Consider the following 18,688-nt stretch of genomic DNA (forward strand, 5'->3'; position numbering starts at 1 on the left):
TTCAATGGCAATTTAAATCTGATTTTTTACTTATTGGTTTCTTCTGTGATCATATATGCAACACAATTGCAAATAAGGTGCAGTTTAAGTTAAAGAAAAAGTAAGTTTGGATGCAAATCTGATTCCAAAGCAAAGAAAAAAATTGGAAATAGAAAACCATTGTTTTAAATTGTGGTACAATGCTACGAATAAAACTGAAACTTATTCTTAAATAGACAAAAATGTTGGAATTTCAAAATCCATATAATTAAATATATTCTTCTACAGGAGTTATGATTGAACACCATTACAATTTTAATTCCTTTTAATTACACACAGGTTAATGTCAAACCACAGACATGGACTGTTTCAATAACTGATTTGTTATCTGGAATTTCTTTAAAAGTTCTGAATTTTTTTTTAAATTTCAGTGAACGTTCAGTTAAGACACCACAGGACATACTTCAAGTCATCATTGGAAATCACATATTAATGAATATGATTGTCCACCTAGGAAATTCTGATCCCTCTCATGGGTTCTGTGGATCCTTGCGTGGATGATGAGCCCAATCCTAGAGCCACATCTCTAACCACGCATTTGCAGGTGTTTGTGGGAGGTGGGAGTAGTTCTATGCCTTGAGATGCTTCAAGTGAACACTTCCTAAACCCTGAGCTATCCGAACAATGAAGTTTAATTTTCAGACTTGAGTAGTGATGATAAGTTGCATGGTCGAAATGAAAAACAAATAAATATTCATTGTAAAACATTTACAATATTTCAAGAATGAAAACAAATAATTTCAACACCAACATTGAGTACAATGATGATTGAATGTGCAAATGCTGTTACAGATTAGGGAATTGTGAGAAAAATATTTGAATCAATAAAATAAACAAATATTACAGCATTTAAGTGCAATTTATAGAAATTCTGCTTTGTACATATTTGAGAAGTTGTCAATGATGGATATTTAGAAGATAGAACATCCTCTTGTTTATCCAGAGTAGACCACTGCGATCATTGAGATTGGAGCCAGGAAGCCTGGATTAAAAATCCCATTTGCTCCGGATGTGTGTAATAAAATCACTGAACATGGTGATTAGAGAAATTGGTTAGGTCACCAGAAATAATAAATCAAAATAATCCTATTAAATAGAACTGATTATTAAAGTTAGACTATGACTTTAGGTACAGATCAAAAGTAGCATAGCACCAAATCAAAAATATACATTAATTGATCCAAGGTTCAGGCACAATGCTGCATTGGCTTATAATTCTTAAAAGATTTGACTCTAAAAGTAAATCTCTTCCAGTACATGATTGTTAACTTTTCAGTGAAATAGCGCAACCATGGGAATCCTTTCTGTCCTTTAGAAGGTTATACAGAACCACCTAACCTTAACTCATTTACAACGATACTTAATCACAGGTAGAGTCTAAAAATTGAACAGTGTGTGAGCCCTCTTCATAATACATACAATAATGTTACTTCAGATAATTCAATATCACAAATCATGCTTAATTTAGTTAGAAAGGATTTGTAGTTTTATGGTGAAAATTTATTTTCTGATAACATCTACTGCACAACTGTCCATTTGACCCAATTGACCAGTGTGGGTGTTATTAGTGTACATGAATCTCCTCCTATATCTCATTACCTCTCCCAACTCTTCTTCTAAATCTTTAGTCTCTTCTCCTGCATGTCTGCGTCAAGCCTGCCCTGAATTCATTAATATTTCCTCCTTCAGTCAGTGAGTTCTGATCATTAATTTTCTTTTATTTCTCTGACAGACATGTTTGTGTGTTTGACAAGAAGACTCAAGTTTAAAAGATTCATTGTCCTGTAGTTGCTGCTCCCTCTGAGATGTGACAACTTCCACTTCTTGTTTATTGCTCAATTACATAGAATAAAATTCTGATCCTCTGCTGACCATATCACCCACTCAAATTATAATCCTATTCTGATTTTTTTTCTGACTAAAACAACCTGAAAAGTTAATTCAAGTAAGTTGCAAATGTTTAAAGAATACAAGTCCCACTTATAAAATTTAGCTGATCCAAATAAAGTCAGTTTTCCATTTGGTGCAGTTCCTGTCACACTTCATAATTGAGACAGTAACTGAAAAATGAAACAAAACTAGAGATTGCTGGAAAAGCTCAGTAGGTCTGGCAGCATATGTGGAGAGAAATCAGAGATAACATTTCAGGTTGAATAACATTTCCTCAGAACCCTAACACAGAATCAAAAATAAATCTTTTTCTGGTAAGTTAGTTTCTTTCAATTGAATAGTCCAATTGGTTGAAATTAAACTTTTTAGCAGAAATACCTTTTCAATCTTAGTTTCATAATTACAAGCACCAAATGTGGTAAACACAAAAGTAATCACATATCACACATTCTACCTTATCAAGCCTTTGTTATGTGACACACCACTGTAAATCTGAAATGAGCAGGTTATATTGCTACTTAGTGTATTTCATTAGAGACATCTAAAGTTTGAGGATGCATTTTCACTGTTTTAAATTCTCGATAAATTTACTGGGATAACTTGTGTGCATCAGAGTAAGGAATCCAGGAATTGAAACTATGGGTATGTGTCATGTATTCCAGGAAAAGAATCCAACTGTAATAATTATGAACCTTTTCCCATAAAGATAATGCAATGTATGGGTCTACAAACTTTCATAGCTGCAAGAGATAGCACAGAGCAAAGGTTAACTCCTCTTTGAAAGATCAGCAGAAAGTGCTGGTGGATGGAAAACTGTAAAATCAAATCTAAGAGCACCCCCTCTGGCTCAGAGGATAATTACACCTGGCTGTATGGTCCTGCGTCAAAAAGAACAATGGAGAGAAAAAAAAGGTTAGTTCTTGATTTATGAGTAATCTGTTGATATTATCTCATACCATGGAAGAGTTGATCTTAACACCTCTGAGTTAGAGGCCCTGAGCAGTATCTACCAACTTATGGTGAAGCTAGTTTAATTCACTTTAAGTAGGATCCAACATCATCAACATACACAACTTGACAGCAACAGAATCAATAATAATTAAAACAGCAATTGTTATTGAATCTTTCTGATCCCAGTTGCTGAAGTAATTGCACAAAAAACACAGAACTTACTAATAACTCAAACTTGTAGGATTTCTTAAAGTTTATCCTGGTTGATACATTGATAGTTCAGAGCCTAAATTGGCTTGGTACTGTTAATTAATCAAAGTGGCAAATGAGAGACTTTGTAAAACTTTCATTGAAATAGAAATAGTAATTTAATGTTAATTGACTACACATGAGGATTGAATCGTTTTAATTTTTCACAGGCAGCAAATAATTTAAATTAAGTACAGAATATGCAAGATATACTCAGCTCAGCCTGCATCTGTGGTTGGAAAAAACAGAATAAAGTTGATAACGTTCTAATGAAAGTAATTAAAGTAATTCCCAAATCAACATGGTGTAAAAGTTGCAGTTAGCAAAATTAAAGTAGTAAACAAGGCAGCAGAAATGATTAAATCACCTAGACCCACAGGTTGATGTCTGGCCAAATGGTGTTTAAAAAGATGTTCCTGAAGAGGGTAGTACACAGGACCACAGTTTTGCTCACCACTGTTGTTCAGACATAATAATAGCGGAGCTGAAAATGTGTTGCTGGAAAAGCGCAGCAAGTCAAGCAGCATCCAAGGAGCAGGAGAATCGACGTTTCAGGCATGAGCCCTTCTTCAGGAAGCAGGAGAATCGACGTTTCGGGCATGAGCCCTTCTTCAGGAAGCAGGAGAATCGACGTTTCGGGGATGAGCCCTTCTTCAGGAAGCAAGAGAATCGACGTTTCGGGGATGAGCCCTTCTTTCGGCTCATGCTCGAAACGTTGATTCTCCTGTTCCTTGGATGCTGCCTGACCTGCTGCGCTTTTCCAGCAACACATTTTCAGCTCTGATCTCCAGCATCTGCAGTCCTCACTTTCTCCCATAATAATAGAGGAGCCTTCTTCTTCAACCATAGCTGTCCTTGTGGTGTTAGACAGAAAATTCCAGGATATTGATCCAGAGACAAAAAGGGAATGGTCACACTTTTTCATATTATGAAAGTGACTTGGAGAGGAAGGATTTTTGAAACGTTTCTGCTGTTGTTTTTTCCATAGTCAAGGCGAAACAACAGAAAAATCAGAAGCTGGTGTGAGCTAATTGCTCAGTTTGATATTCCAAGTTACGTTCCGAAGACAAGTGTAACAGTAAATGTGGTAGTCAGGATAAATGTTTTTTACAGTATCTACTTGATTTGTCAACAGCTGGCAGAAACGCAAGTTACAAATATGGACAAAAAAGTGCCATTTATTTGGTGGGCATCAAACTATGCATGTCACACAGTGTTGCCTGTTACTTTGTTTCACATTTACTATTAATCAGCAGCATTAAAAGTCTTCACTTAAACTTACATCTTGTTCACTGCATCAGATATGTACCCATATTCTAGTAGGCCATACATTCATGTTAGAGAATGTATAATTGAAATTCTTAGCACACTCTCGTAGAATCATAGAGTTTACAACACGGAAACAAACCTTTCAGTCCAAATTGTCCTCACTGACCATACATCCCAATCTAACCTAATCTATGACTATATGACTCTAGTCCCTTTTGCCAGCTTTTGGCCTATATCCCTCTACACCCTTACTATTCACGTACCCATCCCAATGCCTTTTAAAGTGCTGTAATTGTATCTAACTCAACCACTTCCTCTGGTAGCTTGTTCTATATACGCATTGCCCTCTGCATAAAAATGTTGCATCTCAGGTAATTTTTAAATCTTTTCCCTCTTTCCTTAAACTTATGTCCTCTAGTATTGGTCTCCCCAATCCTTGGAAAAATACTTTGTATATTCACTCTATCCATGTCCCCATGATTTTATAAACCTCTATGAGCCTGAGCCTTCAATGGTCCAAGGAGAAAAGCCCCAGGCTATCCATCCTCTCCTTATAACTCAAACTCTCCTATCCTGGTAAATCTTTTCTGTATCCTCTCAATTTTAACAACATTCTTCCTATAGAAGGACAACCAGAATTGTACGCAGTATTCCATCTCATAACACAACCAGACCAAATTATAAGAGCTGAAGGTTGTACACAGAACATTGCAATGGTGTTCCCCAATTTAGAATACCTGACTAGTCACCATAATACAAAAGGAACAGATCGAAATTTGAGAGCAGTTAAAGCATGGAAAGGCTTTGATTCCCACCATCAGCATTTCAAGAAGAAAATGGAGTATATAGGGAAATGAAATCAAATCAATGGGTAGGAATCAGAAAGCTTCCTGATCAGATCTGGAGTCAGGTATGGCGGCCTTCTTTCTGCTGATTTGTTTGTGTGTTGAATAAAGCCTTTTGCCGAGTCCATCAGAAGGATGTGAGTCTGAGAAGATGGTTATTCTGAGTGAAGGCCTGCAGGTTAAAGCCTGCCTGTATGTAGATGATGTCGCAGCTTTCAGCTCAGGTCCACTGTTATCGCACAGACTTGTGAGCGTCCACGACCAGTTTGAACTAGCCTCTGCAGCTAACGTAAATAGAGGTAAGAGTGAGACCAGGTTTTACAACTGTAGAGAAGCTCTGAGAAATATCAGATTTCCAAAGCCTTGTTTGTTTTTCTTTCTTCTGTAGAGACTGTACAGCACTGATTTAGAACATTTGTATGTACTTATAGATGATTTTATGAATAAAGTATGTTTTGAAATTTAAAATATAGGGAAATGAAACTATAGCCTGCTCTGAGTTTGTCACATCCAGTTATTCTAATGGTTCTCTTTCAAGCTGTCTGAGACAGGAACACACAACTACACAAAAGAATTACACACAGTTGGCATCTTGTAACGTGAACTCAATCTAAAGGTGTGTTTGAAGTCCACATTCTAACACTTGCTCCTCCTCCTGTTACTGGATGTCTGGAGGAGCAGCTTGACAGCATTACACATATTACAGAGTCAAAATCTGTTTCCTAGTCTCCATTATTGCTTCAGCATCCTCTCTTACTTTGAAAAACCTGTGGTCACCATAAACCTAAGCCTTTCATAAAAGCTTTGTGAAATATCCAGAGATATCTTTCTATATTTAAAAACACTATATAAATACAAGTACAGTTCTCCAGTGAATTAGCAGGCATTCAGCTTGATTATGTTCCATTTAACAATATTTACAGTTGCAGCAAAAACACTTTTAAAAAATATTCAATGGAGAAAATCATTCAAACTGCAATCAGTAAGATTGGAAATTTAAAACATACTTATAATCCACAAAAGATTTGATCACATGGGTTTCCTTAAAAGCATTTCAATGGCTAAATGGAAAGTTAAATTCAATGTGTCTTAGATGATAAAAAAAATTGATCTCTGGTTAACTTTAGTTAATCAGTTTTTAAATGAAACTTTCTCCATTTTGGATAAGAACACTTAAAGCCATTCCAAAAAGACTTTCAAATGATGATTCCACACAGTAGGAAGAGGTTGAAATCCAGGCAATGATTTTTCAGTCTTGAACAACAGTTTTCTGCGAATGTCAGTCATAGTGTTGACTGTAAAATTGACATTCCCAGTTTGAGATTCCTTGTTATTACTGTATTTAGCATTTCCAGACTTTGTATTTAATTTTTATAGCATTGTCATTGCCAGTAAGAAAGAGGGCATAGGGCAACAGATTGTTTAATTTGTGGGTGGGATTCAATCACAAGGGACATGGTTTTTATTTGACTGAAGGGGATTTTAAAATGTTCAGTCAGCTTTATTACAACATACCACATGGACCCAAAAGTGTATAAAACTGGAACATGAAGACCAACAAGGACTTTTCTTCAAATTTGGAAAGGACCTTCAGCAACATCCAGAATTTCAAACAGTTTTCAATGTAAACTTTTTGTCACACATTGAATTAATTAAGACTAATTGAAGTTTAAATCACATCTTCAACTCAGTAGTCATATTCTCACATCTTCCCTTTAAATGTTGTGATTTTTCGAGATATTTATTATTACTATAGCATGAAAGGGTAACACTAGAATCTGATGTAATGAGGCATATTTGTTCCATAAATGCCAGCAGCTGAGATTTATTATGTAATAAAAATAGTCTGTCTATAGTCCTTGAAGTTGAACTGCTTTCATTTTTCTTTGATTTCTGTTGTGTTCATTTGCAATTGTTACACCATTCTCCAGACTCCATTACCTTTACAATAAAGTATTTAAGGCCAGGACTGAACACAACTTAGTGTGTTAAATTCTCAATCTTGCAAGTTTACAACATGCACCACAAAGAGTCTCATCAATCCTTGGTTGTCACACTCAGCTCTTTGGCTCAAACATCCCCAAATAGACATTATCGTCTCTGAAATCTACAAGGAGTCGATTATAGTGAGACACACCCAGGCCTGTGGGATGCCCCCATCAGGATAAACAAAAGCTGAAAAGACCAAACAACAGCAAGGACCCATGCAATTTACCCATCTGTGATCCTTAACTAGGGCCTTCTAACAAAGGTAAATAATTAGCCAAGATCAACTTTGTTTAAGACTATCCCAGCTTAATGTAGAACTAGAGGCACCATTTCTTGCAAGTTAAATCATTATTTCAGCATTTTAAATATGTACAGGCAGTTCCTGGGCTGTGAATGGGTGCTGTTTGAGACTATTTGCAAGTTGTTATGCAGGCAAGTCGGAACACAGTCTAAGACAATACAAAGTAGCTGTTTGTAAGGACAAGAAATGTTTGTATGTCAGATCTTTAAAATTACACCACTGTATGGGAATGCATTCATACCTATGAGCATCGTAAATTGCAGACCTCGTGTAATGGAGTTATAATACTAAACCATGGAACTTTTCAAGGACCAGCAGTGGAGACTAGACCAGAACTTGGCAACATGGTCCAAGGTTGCCATTGTGTTATATCCACAATATGGAGGAATGACCAGTAATGTCTTCATTCTAACAGGGTAAATGCCACCCCTCTTCTGTCACCTCACATTTTCTCTCTCCCTCTCTGCTACTGCACCCACCCCCCACCAAGGGTCATGCTCTACTAGTCTTACAATTACATGCAACATCTTTCATCACTCACTTTAATTCTCTTCCCCAACTTCTTCCTCCCAGTCCAACTGTCCATGGCTTCTATGTTGCTTACTCAGTCACCCAGAACATCTCACTATCTTTTCTCTGACCTGAATCAACCCTAAAATTGTGCAATCCACTTTCACCTCTGTATACCCCATTACTGGAGAAAACAGCCCCTTACAGGACAGAGAGAACCAGGATGGGTAGAGGGTGTCGGAATTAGCTCCTCACTCAGTATGAAACCAGACTCTCAGGGGACAATAGACAATAGGTGCAGGAGAAGGCCATTCTGCCCTTCGAGCCAGTACCACCATTCATTATGATCATGGCTGATCACCCTCAATCAGTATCCTGCTCCTGCCTTATCCCCATAACCCTTGATTCCACTATCCTTAAGAGCTCTATCCAACCCTTTCTTGAAAATATCCAGAGACTTGGCCTCCATGGCCTTCTGGAGCAGAGCATTCCATACACTCACCACTCTCTGGGTGAAGAAGTTTCTCCTCAACTCTGTTCTAAGTGGCCTACCCCTTATTTTTAAATTGTGTCCTCTGGTTTGGGACTCACCCATCAGCGGAAACATGCTTCCTGCCTCCAGAGTGTCCAATCCTTTAATAATCTTATACATCTCAATCAGATCTCATCTCAGTTTTCTAAACTCAAGCGTATACGAGCCCAGTCGCTCCAATCTTTCAGCATAAGATCGTCCCGCCATTCCGGGAATTGACCTCATGAACCTATGTTGCACTCCCTCAATAGCCAGAATGTCTTTCCAAAACTGCGCACAATATTCCAGGTGCGGTCTCACCATGGGTCTGTACAGCTGCAGAAGGACCTCTTTGCTTCTATACTCAATTCCTCTTGTTATGAAGGCCAGCATGCTATTAGTTTTCTTCACTGCCTGCTGTACCTGCATGCTTGCTTTCATTAACCGATGCACAAGAACATCTAGATCTCATTGTACTGCCCCTTTACCTAACTTGACTCCATTTAGGTAGTAATCTGCCTTCCTGTTCTTGCCACCAAAGTGGATAACCACAGATTTATACACATTAAACTGCATCTGCCACGCATCCGTCCACTCACCTAGCCTGTCCAAGTTACCCTAACATCCTCCTCACATTTCACCCTGCCACCCAGCTTTGTGTCATCAGCAAATTTGCTAATATTACTTTTAATACCTTCATCTATATGATTAATGCACATTGAAAAATGCTGCGGTCCCAGCACTGATTCCTGCGGCACACCACTGGTCACCGCCTGCCATTCCGTTTATTACTACTCTTTGTTTCCTGTCAGCCAACCAATTTTCTATCCATGTCAGTATTTTGCCCCTAATACCATGTGCCCTAATTTTGCTCACTAACCTCCTATGTGGAACTTTATCAAAGGCTCTCTGAATGTCCAGGTATACTACATCCATGGATCTCCCTTGTCCATCTTCAGAATTACATCTTCAAAAAATTCCAGAAGATTAGTCAAGCATGAATTCCCCTTCATAAATCTATGCTGACTCTGACCTATCCTGTTACTGCTATCCAGATCTGTCATAATTTCATCCTTTATAATTGACTCCAGCATTTTTCCCACCACTGAGGTCAGACTAACTGGTCTATAATTCTCTGTTTTCTCTCTCCCTCCTTTCTTAAAAAGTGGGACAACAGTAGCCACCTTCCAATCTGCAGGAACTGGTCCTGAATCTATCGAACATTGGAAAATGGTCACCAATGCATCCATGATTTCTAGAGCCACCTCCTTCAGTACCCTGAGATGCAGACTAGCAGGTCCCGGGGACTTATTAGCCTTCAGACAAAACAGTCTCTCGAACACCATTTGCTGCCTAATATAAATTTCCTTCAGTTCAGATCCTTCAGCGACTATTATATCTGGGAGATTGCTCGTGTCTTCCCCAGTGAACACATATCTGAAGTACCAATTCAACTCCTCTGCCATTTCTTTATTCCCCATAATAAATTTACCCGTTTCTGTCTTCAATTGCCCAATTTTAGTCTTAACCTTTTTTTTTCTTTTCACATACCTAAAAAAGCCTTTACTATCCTCCTTTATATTTTAGGCCAGTTGACCTTCGTACCTTATTTTTTCTTTGGGTATTTCCTTTTTAGTTATCCTCTGTTGTTCTTTAAAACCTTCCCAGTCCTCTGATTTCCCACTCATCTTTGCTATGTTATAGTTTTTCCCTTTTGTCTTTATATGTTTCTTAACTTCCCTCGTCAGCCACGACCACCCCTGCCTCCCCTTAGGATCTTTCTTCCTTTTTGAAATGAACTGATCCTGCATCTTCTGCATTATACCCAGAAATACCTGCTATTGTTGTTCCACTGTCATTCCTGCTAGGTTATTGCACATTGAACTTTGGTCAGCTCCTCCCTCATAGCACAATAGTTCCCCTTATTCAACTGAAATATTGTCACTTTCGATTCTACCCTCTCCCTTTCAAACTTCAGATTAAAGCTTATTATATTGTGGTCACTACTTCCTAATGACTCCTTTACTTCGAGGTCGCTGGTCAAATCCGGTTCGTTGCACAACACCAGATAGACAATAGACAATATGTGCAGGAGTAGGCCATTCTGCCCTTCGAGCCTGAACCACCATTCATTATGATCATGGCTGATCATCCTCAATCAGTATCCTGTTCCTGCCTTATCTCCATAACCCTTGATTCCACTTTCCTTGAGAGCTCTATCCAACTCTTTATTAAACGAATCCAGAGACTTGGCCTCCATGGCCTTCTGGGGCAGAGCATTCCACACACCCACCACTCTCTGGGTGAAGAAGTTTCTCCTCATCGCTGTCCTAAATGGTCTACCCCATATTTTTAAGCTGTGCTCTCTGGTTCAGCACTCACTCATCAGCGGGAACATGTTTCCTGCCTCCAGAGTGTCCAATCCTTTAATAATCTTATATTTCTCAATCAGATCCCCTCTCAGTCTTCTAAACTCAAGCATATACAAGCCCAGTCGCTCCAATCTTTCAACATAAGATAGTCCAGCCATTCCAGGAATTGACCTCATGAACCTACGCTGCACTCCCTCAATAGCCAGAGTGTCTTTCCTCAAATTTGGAGACCAGAACTGCGCAAAATATTCCAGGTGCGGTCTCACCAGGGCCTGTACAGCTGCAGAAGAACCTCTTTGCTTCTATACTCAATCCCTCTTATTATGAAGGCCAGCATGCTATTAGCCTTCTTCACTACCTGCTGTACCTGCATGCTTACCTTCATTGACTGGTGTACAAGAACACCCAAATCTCTTTGTACTGTCCCTTTACCTAACTTGACTCCATTTACGTAGTAATCTGCCTTCCTGTTCTTGCCACCAAAGTGGATAACCATACATTTATCCACATTAGACTGCATCTGCCATGCATCCGTCCACTCACCTAACCTGTCCATGTTACCCTGTAATCTCCTAACATCCTCCTCACATTTCACCCTGCCACCCAGCTTTGTATCATCAGCAAATTTGCTAGTGCTACTATTAATACCATCTTCTATATCATTAATATATATTGTAAAAAGCTGCGGTCCCAGCATTGATCCCTGCGGTACCCCACTGGTCACCGCCTGCCATTCCGAAAGGGAGCCGTTTATCACTACTCTTTGTTTCCTGTCAGCCAACCAATTTTCAATCCAAGTCAGTACTTTGCCTCTAATACCATGCACCCTAATTTTGCTCACTAACCTCCTATGTGGGACTTTATCAAAGGCTTTCTGAAAGTCAAGGTACACTACATCCACTGGATCCAGAATTGCTTTCTCCCTGGTAGGGTCCAGCACAAGCTGTTCTAAGAATCCATCTTGGAGGCACTCCACAAACTCCCTTTCTTGGAGTCTAGTACCATCCCGATTCTCCCAGTCTACCTGCATGTTGAAATCCCCCATAACAACTGTAGTAATATCTTTGCGACAGGCCAATTTCAGCTCCTTATTCAACTTACACACGACATCCAGGCTACTGTTTGGGGACCTGTAGATAACTCCCATTAGGGTCTTTCTACCCTTAGAATTTCTCAGCTATATCCATACTGACTCTATATCCCCTGATTCAAGGTCACCCCGCGCAAGGGACTGAATATCATTCCTTACCAATAGGGCCACCCCACCCCCTCTGCCAGTCAGTCTGTCTTCATGATAGCACGTATAGTCTTGAATATTCATTTCCCAGGCCCTGTCCACTTGAAGCCACGTCTCAGTTATCCCCACAATGTCGTAACTACCAATTTCCAAATGAGCCTCAAGCTCATCCATCTTATTTCTAATGCTTCGTGCATTCATATATAATATTTTTAATCTGTTACTGCCCTCACCATTCCTATCAATCCCTATTTCAGTCAACCTTACGGCATGATCCCTATTTGAGTTTTCTGCTCCATTGATTCTGTTGTCTTTCTTGCCTTCTCTTGTTCTAACTTCCCCTTTAACTTCCTTCTTAAACTTCCAGTTTGTCTCCCCGCTTCTATTTAGTTTAAACGCAGCTGTGTTGCAATGGCAAACCTACCTGCCAGAATGCTGGTCCCCCACCTATTAAGATGCAACCCATCCCTCTTGTATAATTTATCCTTAGAGCTAAACATACCCCAGTGATCCAAGAATTCAAATCCTTGCTTCCTGCACCAATTCCCCAGCCACACATTCAAGTCCATTATCTCCCTGTTCCTGTCATCTCCAGCCCGAGGAACTGGAAGCAAACCAGAGATAACCACTCTGGATGTCCTGCTTTTCAGTCTTCTTCCAAGTTCTCCGTAGTCCCGCTGTAGAATGTCCCTCCTCTTCTTCCTGACATCATTTGTGCCAACATGCACCACCATGTCCGACTCTTCACCTTTGCCCTTGAGGATTTCCTGCGCTCTGTCTGCGATGTCCTTAATCCTGGCACCAGGAAGGCAACACACCGTCCTCAAATCCCGCCTGTTGCATCAGAAACCCCTTTCAGTTCCTCTCACTATGGAGTCCCCTATTACCACGGCTCTGTGTGATGTCTGACTCCTCGGCTCTGCCTCCACACCAATTTCTGATTGGCAGACCTGGCTGCCTCTCGGACTGGCAGTGACATCTGTCTCTACGATCTCCAAGAGATTCAACTTGTTCCTGACAGTTACTTCCCCCGGGGTCTCTTGCACTTGTCTCATCTCTGCCTTCCTCATCGTCTTCTCCCTTCTACTCTCTTCTGGTTTGCTCGATGTAATAACCTCGCTGAAGGTCCTGTCCAGAAAGATCTTATTCTCTCGGATGAGCCTGAGGTCATCTAGTTCTTTCTTCAGTGCTGCAGTATGCTCTGTCAGAAGCTGAACGTGTACACACTTTCCACACTTACACTTACACCAGAAGAACACACCTACGTAAATAACACTCACCCACCTTCCCAACAGCCTCTGCACTCCGACTTCACTTCCACCCAGCTCCTGCCTCTCCCTGCTGCAAAAAAGCAAGACCAAGACAACTTCATGAAATATCCATGTCCTGCCAAATGGGTAAATACCACTGTTTATTCAACCATTAACCTCACAGTCAGTGTCATTCACTGCAAAACCTTCTAACCCCTGGCTGGGAAGCCTTCTCTCCCATGCCTTGCAAGTGCCTTTAGGATGGCCATGTCCCAGGTGAAGAGCAGGCTATTCAGCCAGAAGGCATCTCCTAGCTCTCTGAGGAAGAAAGTGCTGACGACAACATTAAGATATAATGGTATGGAGAGAAAAGAAGAAATCCTTTTGAGGGCACGTTGATACACAGTGCAATATCATCCATGCCACCTATGCTCATGTGAAATGTTAGTGGTTTTGCATGGAGATTCTGTCTCAAAGCCTCAAATGTAACTATATCTCCATTTTGTCCATTTAGGATGTACCATGAATTGATATCTGCGCTGAGACGCTGCTGTAGCATGTGGAAGTGAGAGGAAAAAGGTGTATACAGGACAATGGACCCTCCTGGTCAAACATCCGTCATCATTCCCTGACCTGTTTGTGCAAAAGTCGGTGTTGAATGAAATAGGTGGCAATGTCTGAGACAGGGAGTTGTACAACAGACAGGGAGCCAATACAACACACAGGCAGCCAATGCATTTGAATCATCAGGAATTAGATACAATATATGAGCCTGTTTTTAATTATCTTACTCTCCATACAGTCTCCCAGCTGCGGATCTTGTAGCCCTCTCCCTCACAGTTGAGACATTTACCAAAATGAGTGTTCTCACAATCATTTTCTTTCCTATTATATACTTTCCATTTTCAGGATGATGGAAGCTGATGGTGAAGTCACTTTGGGCAACGGTTTTCAGCCTGAGGTGGAGAGATACCAAAGATTGGCATCCTCTTCCAGGTAGCCCTTTCCACGAATGCCATAGGCTTTGCGTCACACCAGGTTCTGACCCAACCTGAGCCAACACTTGCTCATCTCCCCCTCCAGGGTACATTATTCACTGTTCCCTTCCACTTTGAAATTGTGCTGCTCCTAACCGTGGACAATCAACAATTCCTCTATACCACATTCCCACCCAAATTTTATCATGTGCCCCACTTACAAATACAGCTCTCTACTTTGAAAGTGTCATCCTTCCCCCCCAGCCTACTGCTCTTAATCCCCATGAATATGTTGCCAAGTGTCATGCCTGCAGCAGTGACCCCCTTATTATACCCATCCCCATTTCCACTGATTTCTTTGGACGGTTTGATGGACTGACCATGGCCCATTGTCTGGACTGCCTGAGAGGTTCCCAGGTATGTGGTTGCCTTTACAATACTCCAACTTTATTAGCCCTTTTCTCCAGACTGGCTGCAGTCTCAACTAGGAATGAAGGTCTCAACTTCCCAACCATCCTGTAAGTCATAGAGTCATGGAGATGTACAGCACGGAAACAGATCCTTCAGTCCAAATCGTCCATGCCGACCAGATATCCCAACCCAATCTAATCCCACCTGCCGGCACCCGGCCCATATCTCTCTAAACCCTTCTTATTCATATACCATCCGGATGCCTTTTAAATGTTGCAGTTGTTACTAGCCTCCACCACTTCCTCTGGCAGCTCATTCCATACATCTCCATCTCTCTATGTCTATGAGTAACCCCCAATATTTTAAAATATCATATCTTTAGACTGAATGTGATCAAGATAACATAAACTGGCAGTACTGTTTTTTTGGAAAGTAAATATTTTATACTGTATAATGTCAAAAAAAAAAGATATTTATGCTTTGGCTTTTTTTTGCAAAACACACAAGTTGCAAAATGTTGACAAATGTTCATTTTACTTTTTTCATCACCAACCATTTGGAGATCACAAAAACATCTTGTACAGCATCCAAAAATAATAGAAAATTGTTGAATTCCTTTCATATTGTATTCAGTTATCATTTACAGTGCTTAGTTTACATAAGTGCACTGCATTATGTTTGACGGACATCTATAAGTAACACCATACTGTTTCTTGTTAAGAGGAACCTCGATTATCCGAATGAAATGGGTGGGCACTATTTTGTTTGGATAATTGATTATTTGGTTAATTGATTTCCTCTGGGGCTCGGAGTTGTTTGTGAGGTCTGCTCTCCGTTCAGGGGACTAGGCAGCAGCACTAGGAGAAAGCAGACACAGACACTCTCTAACTACCAGTCATGAGAGAAAATGAACAAATCCTTCATCACTATTGATTCATAAGGGAAAATAATAGTCTAGCAGTATGCCATAATTTATTTGACACTTTTAACCATCAAAAGGATCAATTATCTGCTGCAAAGCTACTATTTGTTATTTCATAGAATCCCGACAGTGTGGCAGCAGGCCATTCAGCCTATCGAGTCCACACTGACCCCCCAAAGCATATTCCACCCAATCTCTATAACCCTGCATTTCCCATGGCTAATTCACCTAGCCTGCACATCACTGGATACTATGGGCAACTTAGAATGGCCTATCCACCTATCCTGCACATCTTTGGACTGTGGGAGGAAACCTGAGCACCCACAGGAAACCCACACAGACACAGGGAGAATGTGCAAACTCCACACACACAGTCTTCCAAGGATGGAATTAAACCCAGCTTCCTGGCAATGTGAAGCAGCAGTGCTAACCATTGAACCATTGTGTCACCCTAATGTTTGTAAAACTTTGGATATTTTTGCAATTTGCTAAAGAAAAATGAGAATGTTAACAAAAAGTGTGGTATCATTCATTATGAACATGATCAGATCATAAGTTCCATGTCATGCCATGTTCACATTGCTTATACATTTTGAGGGCTTCATGATCTGAATATCAGAAAATCATGGGTCCAGGCTTTATTCTGAACTCTAGCATGAACTGAGTCTACATCCAGCTCTGTATATACTCTGCAACCCTGTTTTGAAGAAAATCATGTTTTAAAAAATCAGACAAAATGGAAACAGAAATAGATGCCCATTGAGGGAATCATAACAACTTAAAATTTTAGACATTAAAGTTATTCTTGTTTTTGCAGAAGAGCAATTCAATGAAACAAACAAAAATAAATAATGCAGGCACTAGACCTTAAATCAAAACTAGAAGATCAAATCAAAATGTCAATGTTAAAAATAATGCATACCAGGTCTGCTGTGCCCATCTTTCATGAAATGCTTTACATATTGAAGTATAATTAACAAATCAATATCCAAACCTGTTTAACTCATCACTTTCACTTTTTCGGTATTTGCTATGCAATGGAACCAACTAAAAATGAACAGATTCTTTTTCTCTATAAATTAAATTAATCTGTAAAACTTCATAAAAGATGAAAATGATTAAGAATCAAATCTTTCACATATTCCATATCTCCACTTCTTGAAAACAAAGTTCAATAAGATAAATTAATCAACATATCAGTTGTTACTAACAGAACAAGTGTCCCTACATCGAAGAAGCTGTTAACTACAGGTAGTTCTTCTATAATGCGATGGCTTTGTTCTTGTGCAACCCTGCATTATAGAAAAGTCACGCTTTAGAAACAGCGCTTAAAGTATTGGCTATGTAATGGTGTTACAGCCAACACACATTTTAAAAGTTCACACTTTAGAAACAATGTCCCCAATTCGTCAACTGTGTTACAGTGGATTTGTATTAATGAAATGTGCATTATAGTAGAACGACCTGTACTGTATATTTTTATTATTAATTTTTGCTTCCAAGTTAATGGACAATGCTTATCATTTCTTTCCACTGAAAATATAATGACACTGAAAAACATCAGGATGATTAGCATGTGAGGTGTGACTAAAATTGACTGATGTAATTTCTTTTGGATCACAAATAGCTAGAAATCTGAATGTACATTGTCTGAACTTAATTCCTTCAGTTTTATTTGTTTTCAGCACTTTCCTGACTGTAATATATTTTAACATGGTGTTTTATTGTAATATATCATAGTGTGCATCCTGTATAGTCTGTTTGCATAATCAATGTCTAATTAAGCTTCTTCTTTGTTTGTGGAGTTTTCATTGTGAAAGGGATCTGGCCCTAGTTGTTCAAACCCTGCTAACATTCTCTATGACTCTATGACTCTACATTAATCAAGGATTATTTTCAACTAAAGTAAAAACAATGACTGCAGATGCTTGAAACCAGATTCTGGATTAGTGGTGCTGGAAGAGCACAGCAGTTCAGGCAGCATTTCGCTGCTCCTTGGATGCTGACTGAACTGCTGTGCTCTTCCAGTACCACTAATTCAGAATTATTTTCAACTAAGTCAGTCTGATGTTCAGCTCTAAATATAGAAAAATACCTGAAGCCCAACTTCAAGTTTTGAATTCCTTTACATTTTAGTGGTCACTAATTTTTCAAATGCCTTTGATCCTCCCCACAGCAAAAATGTCTATGTGTATTAAGAAAGCATTTTCCATTTTCTCTTTGTTTTCTTCACAGTTCCAATGGGTCTGGATCCATACAGAGTTGAAAACAACCTATTCTAAGTAATATGGACTGAATTGAAAAATATCACATGCATTATATAGTCTCCTGCTCCTTCCACAATCACCTGATGAAGGAGCAGTGCTCCGAAAGCTAGTGCTTCCAAATAAACCTATTGGACTATAACCCGGTGTTGTGTGATTTTTAATTAGAAAAATCTTGAAACTTTTGCTTTGCTGGGGAGTCTACTTATTTTTCTAGCTGTTCCTCAAATCTGTTACAAGTCGCCTTAATTTTATACATACCTTCAGGAACTAGTTTCTCTAAATCAATCTACCTATATAGCATTGCTAGCCTCTAATTGACACCTCGATGTATATGCCAGCCTGCTTATATTGTCACATTTTGTTTCTGTTATCAATTTATGTCTCATTTGTTGGTAGCCTTCTCTATTACAAGGGCTCCTGCTTCTTGTGGCACTTCTTGTCTGTTTCTTGATCTTTACTTTTACGATGCTATGTCCCCTATTAAGATGCCTGTCCTGATCTGAAATGCCGCTATTTACTGTCTCTACTGCCACTTAGAATTCCTTTCAGAATTTTGTGATCTTTTACTTGGACTATGATCAGTTTTACACCCACTGTCTAAATTTATAGTACATTTCCTCACTTTCCACATTTTTACTTCCTCTGCCAACCCTCAGAACTGATATTCTGCCTCTTTTCTTGCTCATTCAACCAGTTTT

The 18,688-nt window shown here is 39.4% G+C and overlaps 1 long non-coding RNA gene across 1 annotated transcript in view; it reads left to right on the top strand.

Moving 5' to 3' along the window:
* LOC140478917 (uncharacterized) overlaps positions 1 to 18,054 on the top strand; it is a 234,478-nt gene extending 216,424 nt beyond the window's left edge. The window contains exon 4 of the long non-coding RNA XR_011960894.1: positions 17,959 to 18,054. This is a non-coding gene — a long non-coding RNA (uncharacterized lncRNA). The remainder of the gene's footprint in view (positions 1 to 17,958) is intronic.
* The last annotated feature ends 634 nt before the right edge of the window (positions 18,055 to 18,688 follow it).

The sequence above is a fragment of the Chiloscyllium punctatum genome, chromosome 6 (genome assembly GCF_047496795.1).
Source record: "Chiloscyllium punctatum isolate Juve2018m chromosome 6, sChiPun1.3, whole genome shotgun sequence".
Taxonomy (NCBI): Eukaryota; Metazoa; Chordata; class Chondrichthyes; order Orectolobiformes; family Hemiscylliidae; genus Chiloscyllium; species Chiloscyllium punctatum.